Source organism: Meleagris gallopavo, chromosome 1, assembly GCF_000146605.3.
Source record: "Meleagris gallopavo isolate NT-WF06-2002-E0010 breed Aviagen turkey brand Nicholas breeding stock chromosome 1, Turkey_5.1, whole genome shotgun sequence".
NCBI lineage: Eukaryota > Metazoa > Chordata > Aves > Galliformes > Phasianidae > Meleagris > Meleagris gallopavo.
Window position 1 is genome coordinate 151,113,561 of NC_015011.2, and position 20,748 is coordinate 151,134,308.

General features: G+C 39.5%; 1 long non-coding RNA gene across 1 annotated transcript; it reads right to left on the reverse strand.

The window, feature by feature from the left end:
- Positions 1-6,134: 6,134 nt before the first annotated feature.
- LOC109364136 lies at positions 6,135-19,713 on the reverse strand. The gene is made up of 4 exons (XR_004162584.1): positions 18,933-19,713; positions 15,131-15,545; positions 7,825-13,053; positions 6,135-6,434 (listed from the first exon to the last, which is right to left on the reverse strand). It is a non-coding gene; the product is annotated as an uncharacterized LOC109364136 (long non-coding RNA).
- Positions 19,714-20,748: the final 1,035 nt, after the last annotated feature.

Consider the following 20,748-nt stretch of genomic DNA (forward strand, 5'->3'; position numbering starts at 1 on the left):
AAGACATCACGGCATAAAATCTTTATCAAATTCTTCTTTTTCTGAGAGCTCTTGGATCGTTAATGGATCCAGTTTCTCACATGGCATGACAATTACAGAGACCAAAGGTACTCTGATTAAATCAATATATGGCTGTCATCATTTTTGTAAAAAGAAATTTCCTACTTTCTACATGCCATCTTGAGATCAGCCAGTGTGTTAACAACTAACATCAATGTTATTTTATTCATGACAAAAATGTGGCAGACAGAGGATTTGCTTAGCACAGGGAAACAGGCTTGAGCTGTCTTTACTTCAGGAACAGCAATATTTTTACATCCAAGGACAGGCTACTCAAATGATGGAGCTCAGTGTCAAAAGTATTAGAGAGCAAACAATTCAGTAAGAATTTGGGATTAGTCCTCCTCTTTTACATAAAAGTCTACTAGAAAAAAATTCAAGGAGCTATTTTCTGCTTAAAAAAAAAAAAAACAGTTTAAATGGAAGAAAAGATTTGTATCACCCCTAAATCTATTGCAATTATCAGAATAATGAGGCATAAGAACTAGCTAAGCATACTAAACATATATAAAATACAAGTAAAACACATACAAGACTTTAAGAAACCACTTTATGAAAAGATATGGCCACCAAAAGGTGAATTATATGTAAAATATTCATATGGGACTCCTCAAAATACATTGTCTTGAGACTATTACTGCTGCACAACACTTTAATTGAATTTTTATTAACTTATTCCTCCACAATGCCTCTTAGAAGCAACATACAGAAAGGTATCCTTCATCACAATGTGCTTTGCGATTACACAGTTATGTGGTAAATATCCAAATCCATACTCTTCTTATTGCCATGCCAGATACAGTCATGTTGGGTTTTTGTTTATTTCTTTTTAATGGATCTGCTTTTGCTGTGTTGATTGCAAACACAGATTTGTAAATGATATCAAAATTTAAATAACACTTCTTAATATATGCACTTATATCCTTCTTCATTCTAGAAATGAATGGTAGAACATCTGTTTCCAACTGTGACAGGAAATGTCTTTGCTTATGTGGGATAATATTTATTTCAGAGAAATATAAGGGTGACCTTGGGAACTAGAGATGAGTACTTTTAAGTTCAGAAAACTGGTAAAAAGCAATTATGAATAACAGAATAGAAGGAAGGCAAATAAATATGGTATTTGAGGAATAAAATTCCAGTTTCCTTTCCCATACATCTTTGGCTGTACAATGGCCTTAAGTAGACAGGCAACATGCTGTTCCAAAAGTACCAGAGATAACAAAGCCTGGTTTTCTGTGGAGTTGTGTCCCATGTCTCTATTACACATGGCAGGATTCACGGGGGGACCACATCTTTGAAGGAGGCCCTTCCACTGGTCTGGTGAAAGATTTGAGGTACACTTAACCCGCAACTGGGGACCATTCTGAGGCAACCTGAGTGCAGTGAACAGACTCAACATTTTGTGTAGCAGTTTGTGCAGAAGGGCACAAGAAGGTCCCATTCAGTCTTACTGGCGTACAGTCCCTCAGGAATAATTCTGACACACTGCAGAGCTCATTCTCCAGCAGCTGTTGGAATTGCTGTGTCAGCTATGGCAGGAGCTCCCACCCAAACAGTGAGGTACTCTGCAGCTCTCAGGTTGCAGGGAGCACCTGGGGCCACTATGTGGAGGCTTAGAGCCATCTCTTCTGCAGAAGATGTGTTGCTGTTGTTGAGGAGTTATGGCGCCAGGTAAAGAAGTTACAGGAGGAAATAAGCAGTCTGCAGAGCATTCAAGTAGGTGAGTGGGAGATGGATAGGATACTATCAAAGGCCCTACAGCTTCAGGGATCTTAACTCCCTATTGCAGTGAAGATGGAGGTCAGCTGTGTGCCATGTGAAGCAGTGTCAACAGCTTATAGGCTGGTTCAGCTTGGTTCCATGACAAGCAGAGCAGAGAAATTCACGAATTCACACCTCCAGAAAGGGGAAACAGGGGACCCCAAATAATTAAAAACAACAGCAACAATCTGAGGAGATTGTTTCATTTTCTGTCCTCTTACAGGGGCAACTGATATCAATTCTGGTGCCTTCTGTGGTTGACCAAGTTCGTCAGTTTTGATGCTCTCACTCTCCAGCTCAGCTCAGAATCTGTCCGGTTCTATTATGAGGGTATTTAGTTCAGATTCGAGCATGACTTGATGAGCCTGAATGTTGTTTAGTTCAATTTGGAGACTGAATTTTGTGAACTGGAAGCCATCTCTCTCAGTTCGGAGTACGTCCTGTTTGGACTTGAGGATGTCCCTCTCAGAGTAGAGAGCGTCTTATTTGGACTGAAGGGTTTCTCACTTGGATTGAAGGGTGTCTCTTTCGGACTGGAGGTTACCTCGTTCAGATTGGAGGTCTTTTCTCTCAAGTAGGAGACTTCATCACACAGCCCAGAAATTCTCAGCTCTGAGACAGTCCCTTACAGCACAGAAACTCTTTCAATTTCAGAAACCCTCTCCCTCTCTGGGATAGTATTGAATAAGGACCTATAAGCATTAGCCAGGCCCCAAATCATTTGTGCCTCCTTAGATTTGCCTGAGCCACAACATTCCTGTCTCAAATATCTGTTTAGGCTCTAACGGTCTTTCAGGTGTTTAGGAGTAAAGTCCATCTCTCTAAAGTTTCTCCCAAGCCTCTCCACACTCCCTGACACTCAGTATTCTCTGGTTCTGGAGAAGGTTTCTTCAAAATATGATAAATACCGATATTGAGTAAAATAATTAAAATGATGAACAGTACATTCAGGGAGATTAACGTGATCAGATGAGCATTCAAAAAATGCATAAAGGATTCAAAGGAGAGACTGGGAGCTTGCTTAAAAGTCACAAGTTCTGTAAAATTAGCAGCTCCCTTTGCAAACAGGTGTAAAAGAGAAAGCAGAATCTTTTTTTTTTTCTCCTTACAGAAGCAAGATAGCAGTGCTCAGAGTTTACAAATATCCCAGAATACTGGCAGTCCACCTGGACTTCAAGGTCAAGTTTTCAGTGAGCACCTGCAGAAGAGATAAAACTCTCCTAGCAAAGCTCTCTGAAGCAGAGAGAGATTCGTTCCAAAAGGCAGCTTTTGCCTGCATTCCTCACCAAGAATGTCAATGGCTTATGGGCTGGTTTGGCCCGGTTCTGTGACTAGCGAGGCGGGGGGATTCATGAATCCATGCCTCCAGAAAGGGGAAACAGGGGACCCCAAATAATTAAAAACAGCAGCAACAATCTGAGGAGAAACAAACTAATTTACTAAATATGTATCGGAATGCAAGATAACACACTATAATAGAATATAGTTAGAATTGAAGCTAATAAATCAAATATAATGAAAGAGTGTCCAAAACGTAGAAAGCCCTCACCATATTGCTGAGCTGAGACATGCAGTCAGGTTGAGAAGCAAGGAGGAGAGCCAAAGGAAAAAGAAACATCAGATAACCTAGCAAGGCCTTATATCTGTTCCTCCTGAGCACAAATGATAACAGAACAGTGAACAGTCTTCTGGGGTATGTAGTTCTTCTTCTCTTCTGGTACAAGTACCTGGACCTGGAGCATTAACTCTTTAACTCCCAGTGCACTACCTGATGTTATGATGTAGAATACCGATAACTAAAAATCATAAAACCATGACAAGTAGTAAGTCAAAAATTCTGTAGAAGATGAAGGCTGGAAACTGATCATTCTGGATACAGTGTTCTCCAAGCTGAGGAGGAGTTGAGCATGGCTTCAAGCAAAACAACAGAGCTGATGGACCCTGTGTCATGCAGGAAGAAGCAGTGACTACTATGGGTGACTCCTCTGGACATGCTCCAATAGGTCCATATCTCTCCTGTAATGAGGACTGGGTTGCGTCATGGTAAGTTTACGTTGGATATCAGAAAACCCTTTACAGAAAGGGTTGTTAAGCACCGGAATAGGCTCCCCAGGGAGATGGCTGTGTCACCATCCCTGAATGTGTTTAAAAACCTTTTGGATGTGGTGCTCAGGGACATGATTTAGCGGAGGGTTGTTAGAATTAGGGTAGTACAGTAAGGTTGTAGTTGGACTTTGTGATCTTTAAGGTCTTTTCCAACCTGAGCAATTCTATGACTCCACCATTATCCCATCATCTTCAACAGAGCTGTACTTTATCCTTTCATCCCCAAACTTGTACTGATAGCAGGGGTTGCTATGACCCATGTGCAAGACCTTGCACTTGGATTTGTTGAAGTTCATGAGGTTCACCTGGCCTCTGGAAATAAATAGAAGGCATCACTTTCAGAATGACCTACATGTCTGTGCATGCAGAAGACCTATATTAAAATAATTTTAAGGTTATGAAAAAAAAAAAAAGCTCTTAAAAGTTAGAAACTTCTGTCATTAATTCTGCATTGTTTATGTTGTTCACTTCTCAAGATTTATGGATAGGTTCATTGTTTTGTCCACAGAACTGTGCCCCATTCAATGCATAAGATTGTTGCTTTAAAATTAATAAGCAGTTATTTGTTCAATACTTACAGTTCAGACTCTAGCCCCAAGCTTTATTTCTGGCACAATACAGAAGCAGTTCCCTGAAAATTTACTAACTTCCTTCTGGGTAGAATCAGTTGAAAATCTTCCAATTAAAAAAAAACCCTTGGAAAAAAAAAAGAAGAAAAAAAAAAAAGACACAAAACTTACTAATCAGATTCTCAGGATAAAGAAATTTCATCCTGAAGAAAAAGACAGGAAGAAAGAAGAGAACAAAGAGGGGGAAAAAGAAAGGAAAGAAAAAGAAAGCTGGAAGAAAAGCCCTGATTTAAAAGCATTTTGATTATGCTGTTTTTTTTGTTTTTTGTTTTACATATTTTTCCAATCGGAATGTACTGCAGTTTGCTATTAAAGACATACTGTACTTTTGTATATACATATTAATCACATCCATCTCCAAAGATTTGACTTTTATAACAGAAATAACAGTATAGGCCTAAACTTTTTTTTTTTTTAAATATTCAATTATGTTCTAAATTGTTGCAGGATGGAGCTAGCTTCAAATTTTCATTTTTTCCCTGTATTTCCTATGGAATGCTATTTTGTATTTTCATGATGCTCATTGCTATAGATCTCTGAATGTCTCACACTATTAATTACAGTGATTCTACAAAACACCTTGATTTTTGAAACTTACTTTACAAGTCAATGAAGCTAAGAAAGGATTCGTAGAATCATTTAATCTTTTGAGTTGGAAGGGAGATTTAAAAGCCATCTAGTCCAACTTCCCTTTAAAGAACAGGGATACCCAGAACTAGATCACGTTGCTCAGAGCCTGGTCCAGCCTGACTTTGAATGTCTCCGGGGACAGAACTTCTACTACCTCCCTGAGCAATCTGTTCCAATGCCTCAACAGTCTTACTGTAAAAAAGTTTGTCCTTATATCCAACCTAAATTTTCTCTCCTTTACTTTGAAACTATTTTCCTTTGTCCTGTCTCAACAGATCCCACTAAAGAGTCTGCTCTTTTCTTTCTTATAGCGCCTTTTTAGATACTGAAAGGTCATTATCAGGTCTCCTCAGAGCCTTCTCTTCTCCAGGCTGAACAGACACTGCTCTCTCAGCCCATTCTCACAGGGAAGGTGTCCCATCTCTTGAATGATTTTTGTGGCCCTCCTCTGGGCATGCTCCGACAGGTCTGTGTCTGTCCTGTACTGAGGACTCCACATCTGGATGCAGTAGTCCATGTGAGGTCTCTCCAATGCAGAGTAAAGGGGCAGGATCACATCCCTCAACCTGCTGGCCACGCTTCTTTTGACGCAGCTCAGGATACAGTTGGCTTTCTAGGCTGCAAGGGCACACTGCTGGCTCATGTCCAGCTTCCCATCCACCTCAAGTCCTTTTTGGCAGGCTTGTGCACCATCTTTATATCTCCCAGCTTGTCTTCATGGCAGAGTTTGCCACAACGCAAGTGCAAGATCCGGCACTTGAATTTATTGAACCCCATAAGACTCATCTGGGCCCACTGCTTGGTGGTCTCTCATAGGTAGACATAGGTCTCTCTGGGTGGCATCCTGTTCCTTGAGTATGTCAACTGCATCATACAGCTTGGTGTCACCTACAAACTTGCTGAGAGTACACTCAATCCCACTGTTGATGCCGTTGATGACGATGTTAAAGAGCACTGGTCCCAGTACTGACACCCAAGGGACACCACTCATCACTGGTCTCCATCCAGACACTGAGCCATTGAACACAACTCTCTGGATACAATTTCATAACCAGTTCTTCATTCACTGAATAGTCCACTTGTCAAATCCACATCTTTCCAATTTCGAGAGAAGGATTTTACAAGGGACTGTGTCAAAAGTCTTAATGAAGTCCAGATAGATGACATCAGTGGCTCTTCCCTTGTCTACTAACAGTTACACCACCACTGATGCAGTTATGTCACATGCCGCTGTAACCTGAATATCTAGGAAAAAAAAGAAACTTGTAAACATGAAGACTATTTTAAATGACCTCATAACAATCAACATGAACATCTTCCTAACTATAACCATTTTTCACACACCGGCTACAATGAAAGCCAATGAAGCCAGCTCCAGTTGGAAATAGAACTTATTATTCCCCTCACTGCCTCCATAAATTAAGTCATCATTAAGAAATGAAATAGTGCAGAAAAATATGAGGTAGTATTTCTGCATTAGATCACAGCAAAACAGTCATGGTCCTCCTGCAAAATCAAAATGGTAACACTTAGATATTACTACTCATTAAAACCAGTCTGAAGAACAAAGTGAAATACGAACTGGAACAAGCTCTTTATCAGTCTTCTTTTGCTATGAAATAAATAAACTTTTATCTTTCCATGCATTGTGCTGCAATGTTTGCAACTGAATTGTGAAGTACGAAGAACTTGACATTACTGTTACATCTACTGAAAAGCTTTGTCAGACCTAGAGCTTTTCCACTCTATAGCCTGTCTGCAGTGCAACACACCTTCAAGCTACACAGCTAGTTTCTTAAGCCTTCCAGAAAGTTGCCTTTTAACAGCACTTTAACAACAGAAATTTGGAAATATTCACATAACACTTAGTTTCATTTGAATGCTGCAGTTTAAGGGAGATGACAAAATGAGCAATTGGTCCCTGCAATAAGACATAAACAATGACTACCCAACAAGGACAAATGTTAACATGAAGTCATGGTACCAGTGAACCACCAGTATATTGCTTGTAAATGGATTTATTATGAAACAGTACTACTGACTGCTTCATAGATTACTTTGTGTAGCTATGTTTTACTCTTGGATAAGCACTGCTGTCTGGAAAAGTGATTAGGGATTGCTGGTTTGAAACTGTCCATCTATCAACATAAGTCGTGCCCATTTTTAGTCACATACATTCAAAACTTCTGCTGAAGTGTACTGAGCTCAGGCATTGAAGTTGAGGGCAAAATATTGTCCCAGAGACAACTGGTGGGGGAAAAAAAAAAGCGCCTTGTTAAATGCTGTAAAGATAAATGTGCTTTGCAAAGTTGCAATGGAAATCAGTTACTGTGAATACTGCAGTAAATGAATTAGCTGAATCCCCGGATGTATAAAATGTCTCTTTCGCTACTTCAGAAAGTTCTACTGTGAGTCTGAAAACTGGTAAAAGTTTTCACAGCATGGTTATGGATGTTTAATCGCCAAGTGCCACAAAGGCACCAGGAAGCTATCTGGTTGTTACGATTAGTCACTCTGCATCAGTTCTAACTGACAGGCACAATGAGAATGGGAACCAATGAAGCAAGAAGTTTACTTGGTTTGCTGAAGAAGGCAGGGAGAAAAAAGAAGTTTCCTGTCATTTCACATAGATTACCTTTCAGTCACTGGGAGATTGTCCAAATGTTTCCAGTCATTCTTTATGTAACCTGGATCATCACCAAACCAAAAGCAGAAAGCAATTACAGGGTGAGAGACATAAAGGCCAAATCAAACAAAATGTGACATATAATATACGCGCTATACAATGTCACTGCTTTCTTACTCTTGCTGGAGGTGTTTATTCAGAACTCTGTAGCATATCTGACCAAAAATAAATTCACCATATGATGTTGTCTGACCAGAGGTCTTGTTACCAAGTTACACACAATTCCTGATACAGCACAGTTGACTGTTATTTTGATACACCACTATTGTGGAGAAAAATGTTAAGAAATGCCAAGAACAATTTCTAGCTGATTCCTCACATGCCCACTTCCTTCGTATTTTTCATGAATCCTTGAAGTATTAGAAATGCCTAGCATCTATTTTAGGACTTCCATCCTCCCACCAGAAATAAATTCAGGAACGTATCAGTGTGGGTTTCTAAAGGCCAATTCATTTAGCTAAAGGAAACAAAACCTCATGTTTCTATGTTGACTCTAATCCTATACAGTGATGTTCTCTCCTTGGAATTTACATTCTTGGAATTTACATGCTCAGAACCAGATAACACTATACTGGTAAAAAAGTGAAATGACACGAGGGAGATGGCCATTCAAACATGTTAGAAAGATTTCTAGATAATATTACAAAGCAAACAAACAAACAAAACAAAATAAATATAGGAGCAGTAAAAATAAGAGCTGATTATAATTAAGAATTGAATGCCATGTGTAGCCCAAAGCTAGTCTACATTTTTCATTAAGTTGTTCAAGGAAGTATAAAAATCAAAAACATTCAAGTAGATTTGAATGTAATTTCAATATAACAGACATTACTGGTTCCATTGATATTCCCATTCTAAATGAAGGAGCTTGTTTTACAGCATTTTATAAGAGCCTGAAAGACTTTTATTAATAGCCAAAGTGTTTTCAGGTATACAGTTGCAATATTCATATACGCACACAAAGCTTGTGGGGAGAATTCACCCAAGGGTATGTGTCTGGATATAAATAAACAGTGGCACACTCTTTGATCAGCCAAGTGCGTCCTGAGACAGAGCACAATTCAATTACCAGCAATTGATCCCTGCCCCCAAAACTCCCCTGGTCTCCTGAACATACCTTACAATCTTGCATGAAAATGGCCTGGAATTCAGCAGGGCCCAGGAGCAGAGGCAGAAACTGTGGGACGCCCAATGTGCAACCACCAATACAGCACAGAGATATATAAGTGTTTGGCATAAATCACAGGTAACATTTCACGATGCAGGCACAAGAGTGAGAGCAGGCAGAACAGAGATACATCAGTACACATATAGGGATGTAATTATTATTCCAAAGGGGATTCTGAACATCAGGAAGTCATTAGATGTGAGGACAGCTTCTTTGTTTTTCTTGCAAAACTCTACCATAATACACAAACTAAATCTGATTGGAAATGACAGGATATTTTTTCTGACAATCCCAGCCTTTATCCTCTATATGTGTATGGTTTCTTCTATACCACTTTTGTGAGTATTGAAGGAAGATATGGAGAAAACTCTGAGTTAAAAGATAGGATATTTTTTTCAATGGAACAAACTGTAAGTTAAGTCTGTTTCTGGTTTTGTATCAAGCTTTGAGTCTCTTCAATATTATTCTGTAGCTTTCATTAATAGATATTGCAACATACTCTGTTATTTACAGGGATCCTTAGATGCTAAAAAAAAAAAGTGTGAACCTTAAAATATAAAACATTCCTTCAGCTAATAAATTGTCTCTTAATTAAAAAAATTTTTAATTGTTTTAGCTTATTTTCTGATGTATTATCAGTTCCAGAATTTAGTAGTTGAAACAAGTAGATTTTAAGAATATATTTTAATTTCAGCAATGGTAAATGACTAAAGAGAGAAGAAAAAAAAAAAACTGCACTAAATAAATCATTATGAAACTACACTGATTTACCTGTTGCCAAAATTCTCCTTAAGACCCAGTATCAGTAACCTTGCATTGTGTAAATGTAGATATATATTTATTGCAATACCTTCTCCTAAACATATCCAAGACTTTCCTATTTAAGACTAACTTAGTTTGCCCATGCTTTTATTTTAATGGAAAAACAAACAAACTTCACCAAATGTTTAGTTTCTTCAAGCAATCCTCATTTTCAGTTCTTCCCTTCTGCAAGTTCGGCCTTTTTTTTCCTCACACAGAAGCAGCCTGCTCTGTTCCCCATGTGGATAATTAGCATTATTTGAGATGCACTACGTACCACATCTAGCCTTCAGCTTCTGCACTAGGAGGGGCAGAGATCTTTTCTACGTTCTGTCTTATACACACCTCTCCCACTGGAATGGCTCAGAAAATCTAAGGAATCTCAAATAGCTTAAATTGGCAGTGTTTGGCAACAGGTTATAAATCCCTGCACTCAATGAACCTTGCAGTACAGTTCAGACTTCCTGGTTCTGGAAGGTCACTCCAGTCTCCTGCCATTGTTTACTATAATTTGCTTTATGTTATTCTGCCTTGCTCCCAGCTGCCATTCATCTGTTGAATGACTGTTCATCTCTTGAAGGTCCTATGTCACACCTACCAAGCCTCTGCAGATAACTTAGGCATCCTAATGCATCTCAGTAATCACCAGTGTTTGGACCAGTTGAGTCAAGCTCAAGTCATCACCTTCAGGCTTCATTCTCTGCATTGAATTCATCTTTCTCAATTATCAGTTAGATACTCTGGGCTCAATTCAGTCTCTTAAACATCTAGTGCTTTTTGAGATAGGGATATCTGGGATATTTGAGGCATCTTCACAGGGCTGGCAAGTATGGAACCAGTCCTTTGGGACAAGGCCTACACACTTTTGGAAGACACTGAAGGCAAGATATGTAATCTCAAATGACTGTATTCAGATGAGTGAACCAAAGAATAGTTCACATGAAGATATACCATCGTTAAGATCTGTAATGTGAGTCATAATCAATTTCTTAACTTCACTGAGTTACCTACTTTTCTTTCTTCTGGAAATAAACTGGTACTTTTTTGGACAACTATTTCCTCATCCCTAGGTCACTAACTAAAATAAATTAGGGGAATCATATCGTGGAATTGGTTTTTTCTTGCCACCAGCTCTGGTGAGAGATTGGATGACAATCTGAGATGTTGATGTAGAACATAGTTCATAAAACAGTGATAGAATGTTAGAATGACAGAACTGTGGAATGATTCAGGATTGAAGGACCTTAAAGTTCATCTAGTTCCAACCTCCCTGCTGTAGGCAGAGTTGCCATCCACTAAATATCAGGCTACCCAAGGACTCAACCACCCTGGCCTTGAACACCAGGGATGGCACTTCCCCAGCTTCTCTGGGCAACCTGTGCCAGTGCCTCAAAACTCTCTGAGTAAAACAATTCCTTCCAATATTTAATCTAAATCTCTCCTCATTTAGTTTAAAAGCATTACCTGCTGACCTGGGCTCCTCAGTACAAGAAAGACATCGAGAACCTGGAGTGCATCCAAAGAAGAGCAACAAAGCTGGTGAGGGGTCTGGAAAACAAGTCTTATGAAGAGCAGTTAAGAGAATAGGAATTGCTTAGTCTGGAGAAGAGGAAGCTCAGGGGAGATCTTACTGCTTTCTATAACTTCCTGAAAGGAGATTGTGGTGAGGTGGGGGTCGGCCTCTTCTCCTGCATAATTCGTAATACGATTAGAGTGAATGGCCTCAAGTTGTGCCAGGGAAGAGTCAGGTTGGACATTAGGAAAAATTTATTCTCCATAACAGTGGTCAGACACTGTAATGAGCTGCCCAGGGAGGGGGTGGAGACACCATCCCTTGAGGCATTCAAGAAATATTTAGATGTTATACTAAGAGACATGGTTTAGTGGGGAAATATTGGTGGTAGGTGGATGGTTGGTCTGGATGGTTTCCAACCTTGGTGATTCTATGATTCTATCACTATCTGTCTGTGTAAAAGCCAGTCTCCTTCCTGCAGCTCCCGTTAAGTCATGGAAGGCTGTAATCTATTGAGGTCTACTAACTACAGAGACAAGACTTCTGGTTCAGTAAGTCCTTGATTTGAAATGTGCTGGATACCAACGAAGCATTAAAGATCTCTGCCATGTGTTTGCCCTCTCTTTAACTTTCCCCTAGACATCCAGTATTGACCTCTGCTAGAGACAAGATGTTGAATGATTCCGTATTCTGATCTAATCCAGGGCAACATTTGTGTGTTCTTACTGTAATTTTTATTTCTGTAAATCTGCTTGTTCCATCCCTGAAGAACCATCATCTTTAGTATTTCTGAAGCTTGCTCCAGTTCTAGTAATTTGCCATCGCTCTCTCACTGCAAGTAATAGCTGTCTACAGAAAAAAAAAACAAAACCCAAAACCTTTCATGAAAGAAAGAGTCAGCATACATGGTTATAAAGAGTAAGTATATTGGGTAGGCATAGTTCTTGAGAATACTTTTCTGTAAGAAAAAAAACGACACAGTGGTGGTTTGTTTTATGGTACTGTAAAAAGTGATTGTGAAGTAGAAAAGGCTAGCAACACTTGTATGTATATTTCTTTCTTGGTTAAGAAAATGCCATTATGAAAATAAAATGCATGAAGCACCCGCAGTTGGATTAAGAACTTCAGCAACCTGATCTCTGCAGTGATGGAACCAGTTTTCAGCAAACCTTTAAAGTAACCCAAGGTATCTTAGTAATCATGCAATGACTTAGGAACTTAAAATACCACAACAGGGAGTGGAATTATGGTGGGTTAAATGGTTGAGATGACTTTTCTGGTGGACTCTTCACACTCTCAGCTCTTAAACCACATTACTTTAATTTTCAAGTATGCTGAGCTATCAAATCAGTAACTGAAAACCATGAGAAAAAATTATGTTTCCTATCATTCAGGCAAACAGCTTTTTTTTTCAGTTTGAACTCTCAGATACTGAAAATTTACAAACAGATGATAGACTTCAATCATCTCATAAGAAAATGTTATACCTGGTCATTTGACAAAAAGAATTCATGACAAAAAGGAAAGAATATCTGATAATTTTTATAAGTGACTGAATAAACTTACTGCATGAATGGTAAAGGATCCAAATTAGCAGCAGATGCAGAGAGTTATTCCATTATTTGGTAAGTAGACATCTAATGGATGGAAGTCTAGCATACCGTGGAGGATGTTGATCAAATCTCTAAATGAATACCTAAAAATGATAATGAATTTGAGTCAAAATGGCATACACGAGTCTTACTGCTTTGTCCGAGTCCCAGTACTCCTTGTGCCTTCAGATTAAGGACTCTCAATGTAGTACTCAATATAAACAGGCTCTCAAAGTGTTGTTTTGTTGTTATTAATTGTTTTACATACTTAATTCTTTCTCAGAGAGGTGAATTGTGCCCACCGGATCGAAGCTCAGAGAAAGGACATGATTAAAAGACTGAAGCACTGCTGCTAATAGCAAGGAAAGACAATTCATAGGTATCCAGTTTAAAGAAGGAACAACATACAGTCTGAATCCAGCAAATGCACCAGGAGGGACAAAGGAAAATGTCAGTGCTGGGGTCTATTCAGACTTAGGAAGATGAAAAACATGTGAGTTGAGATTAAAGTAACTGTTTAAAGATGCTCAGTAATTGCATAATTAAAAAAATAAACACTTCAGGATCACATTAAACTTTTTCATTGACCAATATTTATCACTGTAGTTACAGGCATTTCTAATAAAATGAAGTGCAATGCTCTCAAAAGCTCACATTCATATTATATATCTTTAGGTGTCTGAACATGTTAACTTGAAACTTATTTGAGCTGCAGTTCCTTTACAGCTGTGAAGTAGCTCAGACAAAATCTGACCAACTAAAAATGGCGGAGCAGATCCCAAGTGAGGCTGTATGCATAATTTACAGAATTCATAAAGATAATGCCACCCTTATACTGCATATCCAGTCTAAGAACTGTAGGGACATGGGCTTTAACACCTTTCATGCCTGATTCAGAGCAACCATCTGAGCACCCTGGGAAAATGTCCTAACTGGTTTGATTCAGTGGCATTCTGGCTTAGACTTTGCTACTTCTCTGTCTTGAACATTTTATTTTGCATAAATTACACATTCAGTGGTGTGTGAGAACTCAGAAAGGTTAGGACTTGCAAATCCTCAGATCAGGGAGACTATATGTTTGTTTTATAAGCCTTATAGAATATTAAAACACAGTTTAAAAAAAAAAAAGAAAAACAACAAATAACTACAGAGTTAACTAAGGGATGAAGTGCAACTCCTCGATGTTGCGGCTGGTACATATCTAATATTTTTATCCTGTTTGGAAAAAACATGTATATACAAGTTGTCATAGATTTGCCGTTTTTAACATGAATTGACAAATATCTGTGGACATCCCATTGCTGTCTTCCCTCTGAAGGATAAGCAATCAACCCTTCAGCAAGGGCTACTTTGCAAAGGTCATTACAAGCCTTGGGTTTAAAAAGAAGCCCCTTACACTAAAGTGATTCAGTGTGAGGGACATACAATCTGTATACACAAACAGAAGTACAATAGGGGCTCTCAGAATCTTTCAGTGTTTTTCACTCCAGCTTCTCCAAAACAAATATTGAAATTTCTAACACTGTCAAATTGAGGGTTCAAGAAAGCAGCGACTAAATCTTCTGTGTTATATGCAGCATCAATTTTGAAAGCTGTTTGCCTCTAGATCTCTAACCTATATTAAGACATATAGTCTTAATGTCAGACTATATATACAACAGTCCCTAGAGTAAGGGGTATGGTCATACAAGCCCAGTATGTGCTTCACGCTTACTACATTTGTTCATTACACATTTCCAGTCTGAACACAATAGCATAAAGAACAGTTATGGGGTGTAAGTAATTGTTTGTGGATTTTTCCCATTCCACATATCCCAGAATACTGAACCAGCTCCAGGAAAACAGGAGTTTGCCAAAACATTAGTTCAAGCAGGTGGTTCCAATTCATAGGATCTTTACCTTCGCTATGCTTCAGAGGTTCTTGGAACAAAAAAAACCCTCACATGCCTACATTGGCAAGTGTAGGATATAAAAGGCAGATGTTATTCTCACCTCCACCCACTGAAATCTTTTTGCCAGATTAGCTAGTATCAGAACTATTAGTCAGCTTCTCAACCAGCCACATGGGAAGGCAGTTATAATAAGGCAGCTATAAGCCATGTACTGCCACTTATCTTTGTGCCTTTTACTGGGAAAGGAAAAAAAAAAAAGAAATGAGTCAGAACAATGGCAATTTCTTACCTGCTAATTTGTTTCTCCACATGACATAATATGCAAGTCCAAACACTAGCTGAAACTCCTCCTGACAGCAGATGGACACAGGGAAAATACAAAGCCCTTGGGGCGTCAGATTCAAAATGCAGAGTGAGGATCTGTTTGGCAAAGCTCAGACCCAAAATTCTTAGAACAATGAAGGGGAAAAATGTATTTCAGAATGTGCAGCAGAAAATTTTCAGGAAAATAAATTCTGCAAAGAAGAGATACTATGATTTTACAGGCAATTTGCTAATAAAAAAAAAAAAAGCACACTAAACTAATTATTCATGGAAGCACTGCACAATTGATACTTACCTTCTGTCCTCCGTCTCTCTGTAAACACTCTGATTGCAAGGCTGGTCTGTGTCCCTCCTGCTGTTGTTTTTACTTCCAGCTTTGTCTGGACATAGGGTTAATAACATACAGTTTTGTTATTCCTTGATAATTTCTTACTCAGATGCACATGACACATGGCCAGCCCACTTAAGCAGGACCAGTAACCAAATAGCAGACCACCTTGTAATGTGATTAAAGCTTATCACAAAGTCATGTGACAATGAAAGATGACTGGATATTTACGAAAGGACTGAGCCTGATCAGAGTGATGCCATCTCTCACTTATTTTGAAGCCACAAGCATGTGCTGGAAGACCAAAACCTAGGACAACACTTCTAACAAAAACAGTTTGATGGGCATTAGATACAATGTGGTTTTGCAACATCATGCATACATGCAACATCTCCATGCCTCTGCCTTCCAAACCTACGCTAAGCAGCTTCTTCAGAGGAATAAGCTACCCCTCAACAACGTCAAGAAGAGAGCACTGAAAGCCAAGTGGTAAGAAATACTGGCATTGTAAGCTCATTCAGACCTATCCCTTTGTAGAACTTAGATTAGTCAGGGCTATAGAAAAGCTTTTCTGTCTTTTGAAGGGATATTTTCCTGATTCTTATTTGAAGAAATGTATCAAAACTCACATTCTTTGCCGTTGTTGCTAAAATGCAATCAGATGTTTTTCACACAGAGGGTGGTGGCGCACTGGAACAGGTTGCCCAAGGATGTTGTGGATAACCATCTTGACAAGCAGATTGAGCGCACCCTTAGTAAGTTTGCAGACAACACCAACTAGGAGGGAGTTTTGATCTGCCTGTGTGTTTGCACATGTGTGTGCATGCACGTATAAGTGCTTGGCATCAAAGCACCACTGCCTCCTTTTCAGCTGTATTTCAGAGGAAAGCATTCATAAGGTATGCTCTAGAATTATCTAATAGATTGAGTCCTTTGAGGCTTTGTAGATGGAGCATAGCCTGTGTTCCCAACTCTCCCCTTACATTAGAAAAAAGGAAGGCATTAAGCTGCTTAATTTAGCGCAAAGTGTCTCAAGAACTTCACCATCTGACAGAAAAGTATCTAATCAAACTAGGCAGCAGACAAACAACTGGCTTTTGGATCACTGTCCCACGCTCAGGCAAGATAATCCCACCTAAGACCCACTTGTAGATGCTTCAAGTCTTTTACTGGCTTCAGCCCTGTGAAGGTATCTATAGCAGTTGTGACTTCAAGCTGATGTTGATGTGAAAAGGTGAAAAGTTTGGAGGATGTTCAAGTGTCTGACTTAAACATTTCACCAGGAAAAGTGCGTTCTCTCATGGCATGAGAGCATAAGGTTGAGTTGCTTCTCTGAGTCCTAAAATTTAAAGAGTCTCAAAAGCCTGACAAGATTCTCATAAAATATTGAAAAGTATAAAAAGATGACCTGACTTTCCATCACATAAAAGTCATCTGAAGGCAGAAGAAGTCTTTTTAATTTTCAGAGGAAAAAAAGATGGAAGAATAAGAGAAATTCTAAAACTGTCAGAATGTTTCTCTAAGGGAACAGAAATAAAGAAAGGTCATAAAGAAAAGAGATGATGGGGAATCTCTGCAAGTCTTTGCAACGTTCATTGGGTACACGTATGGGAGAAGATGGGTCTTGTTCCATGCTCATACTCAATCAATTTTAAGTTTCATTGGGTCAAAATGTCTTAATGCATATCTGAGATGCCTTCAATGTGTATCAGATTTTCTTTCTCTGTGCTGCTTTCTTAGAAAAGTGTCATTTTCTTGTTAGTTTTCCTGAATTTACTCCCAATATCTGTATATCTGTTTTTACTGTTATTCTCCAATGTATCAAACTGGTTTTCCTTTATACTTCTGTTTTTTCTTCATACTTCTCTAAAGATTCTGTGATTCTATTTCCAGTCCTTCCCTAAATAAAACCACTCATTTAATGCTTTTAGCCTTCTACCTTGATCCTATGATCAACCTTTAACTTCAGAGAACAGTAAGATTTCTGCCACTCGCACTTTCAGTTTCTTAAATGGCACTCACATTATCTTTCCCACATTTTTTTTCCCATTTGCACTCTATACCAGTAAAGACTCTGGAAAAGAGAAGTATTAGACAGCTCTGAGTTTCTAGAAAAGGTTGAGGCTGTATATCTTTTTTTTTTTTCCTTTTTTTTTTTCCCTCTGGGAAGAAAGAAACGAAACTTTAGAAGAGGTATTTTTCTCAGAAAATGTTTGAAGAATTACATTTGTGGAAGTAATTCACAAGAAAAGACCTTCAGACAAGCTGAATGCATAGACTGGCTGTCACTCCAATAGAAGTGGGTCTCCCTCAGGTCCAAGGCGGTAGCTGACAGTGCTGCATAGCAGTCTTAAAGAGTGCTGGTCACCAGTGTTTAGGCAAGTAAATTAAGCCTGTAGGGCTTAACTTCAAGTATGCCTGCAGGACACAACACCTGAATCAAAGAACCTAAGCACAGATGTCCTAATGAGAGCAAGGTGCCTTGTCAGTGCAGTCACTGGAGACTTAGCTGAGAAAATGGAAGGATCTACTTCAGAATGCAAACTCATTTGAGTGTACTAGGTTAGATTTAGTTGCCTAAATGTGGCTTTCTGAGCCATTTGAGTTGCCCTGGTTAATCCTGCCTGGCCTTCAATGGCCTGTCCAACGTCATGAGTCCCTAAGAAACCATACATCATGTTGCATCTGAATGCCTGCTTTCAGTGTATTAAAGTGCAAGGTTCAAATGGCTCCTGTGGAGTAACCTGAATCCATTGTCTGTAATGGAAAGTTAAGATACCTCAGTCACATTTTCATAGCTAAACCTCTGTGCTTGAAGCCAAAGCTGAACTTCACTCTAGGGGACTGTCTTTGAAATGCAGTGTACAGAAAAAAAGAACTGTCCCTCTTTTAGAGTGGAAACATTAAAGACACTCTCAAATACCCTGGGAATCATAGAATATAGATAATTCATTTCTGTACTTATTTCTCAGAGTTCAAACCCCGTTTTGAAATGCTGGGAATAAGCAGTATGTCTCCAGTAAGGCTCTGACATTCTTTCTCCCTTCTGTTTCTGCCTTCCTTATGATCCCATCAGCATCGTGGCTGGATCTTCTCTGAGTTCCTCTCAACTTCTTCCAATGCTGCTCCCCCCTCCCTATCACACCCCACGCATTCCTATTACCCACTACTGTAATATCCTCTTTTTCCAGAGTATCACAGAAAAGAATTTCAAGCATGACACAAGGTGCTTTTAATAAGTACTGTTCTCACAAAGGAACACCATCCAAGTATCATCATGAGCACTGACTGAATCCTTACTGGTATTTTTTCCAAATGTATCTAAGATTTTAGGTGGATATTCCAAGCTATACTTCAGATAATATTGCTGACCAGCAAAGCAGTAAAAACAACTGTATTTATTCAAAATTCAAATATCATTTTGTCTTACAGGACTTACCAAAGCAGTGTGCCTTCCTAATACTGGTTCCATCTCCTCACGTTGGTTCATCTACAGCAGTTGTTTAAGCTGTTGGAGGGAATACAGTGAAAAACTGAAATGACAGCACAGAATCAAAAGTTTTTTAAACTCCCAGTGCTCTTCTTTAATCCTCTCCTTTGGTCATCTTTCAATCATTTTGCAAAATAGTTAGTTATTTGCTAAATAGAATAGGACACGCTGCAAGGCACAACCAGCAAGACAGTTGGGGGTAGTTGTTTTTTTTTTTTTAAATACAAACGGTCCCTAAAATCATTTTCTTCAGAAATCAGGCAGTGGGAATTAGCTGACATCACCCTCAGTAACACTCTGGATCATGTATTTCAATAAACAGCAATATCTTCATAGAATTAGTATTCTGGGATCATTAAGTATTATGTAATGTAAATTACATGATAGAGTAAGCCACGAGATACTATAAAAGCACATAGAAAAGCAATGCCGCTCACTTTATGATTGCACATTCATAACATCCTTCTTTCAAAAGATTCATAACCCACTCTTAAACTAAGCTGCTTGTTCTTTGTATGACAGCAAAATTCCAAAAGACATTAATTTATGCTACTTAGGTCTAGTCTTATTTCTGCTGCCCTCCAACTTGTTAAAATGTACAGCTACTATCTTATGTCCAGCTTTGTGTTACATAGTTTGCTAAACCAGAAACTTACCCAACAAATAATCTCATGGGAATCAAAGAATCATACAATGGCCTGGGTTGAAAAGGACCACAATGATCATCTAGTTTCAATCCCCCTGCTATGTGCAGGGTCACCAATCACTAGACCAGGCTGCCCAGAGCCACATCCAGCCTAGCCTTGAATGCCTCCAGGGATGGGGCATCCACAACCTCCTAGGGCAACCTGTTCTAGTGCGTCACCACCCTCTGGGTAAAAAACTTCCTCCTAATATCTAACTTAAATCTCCCGTCTCAGTTTAAAACCATTCCCCCTTGTTCTATCACTATCCACCCATGTAAACAGTGAAATTGTAAAATTGTGAGTACGCAATTCAGTTCAGAAGGCAGCTATTTTTTTGTTCCCTTCCACTTTATTTTCAGATTATTGTGATTAACCTTACATAGAAAGAAAATGCAGTAAATATCAAAGCAACTACATAAAGCCAGCAATGTGCATTTGTGAATACATTGCGTGAAGGGTAGGATGATCTTTCAAGGTCCCTTCCAATCCCTGACATACTGTGATTCTGTGGAGGCCTCAGTACAAATACCCCACTCCAGGATGCCTAGAGGGAGAGCACAGCAGCTCTGAGCAGATATCCAGCACCACTGATAAGCAGTACTCAGCCTGGGCCATCCGCACCAAGCACAGGTGCCTGCTGTTTCCAGGAGGAAGGCATGTCCCTCACAATGTGAGTGCATCTGCCAGCAGAGCATTTGCCAGGGGAGCAGCACGCAGGTGACGCAAATATCACCAGGGCTGTTATTTTTGTGTCAGCCCTCCCACTGCGTTAATTCAGCACAGGAAAAGGGAAGCAATGCTTTCCTAGCGTTCACATGGCAGAGCTATGGAAGCAGAAACGCAGCTGTGTGCCCACGGCCTGGGGGGAAAGCCTTTTGCTCGCAGACGCTGAGGACGGCTCGGAAAGCAGCGCGCAGGTGCTGGGACCGCCGCCATCTCCTCTGTCTGCTGAACACGGGGACCCGCCGCTGCCCGAGCTGCTACTCCCGGCTCTCATCGCAGCGGGCCAACGGCAGCGGAGCCAAGAGTCGCGGGGCCGAGCAGCGCTAAGTGACGGGACAGGGCAGGGCGGCCGCCGC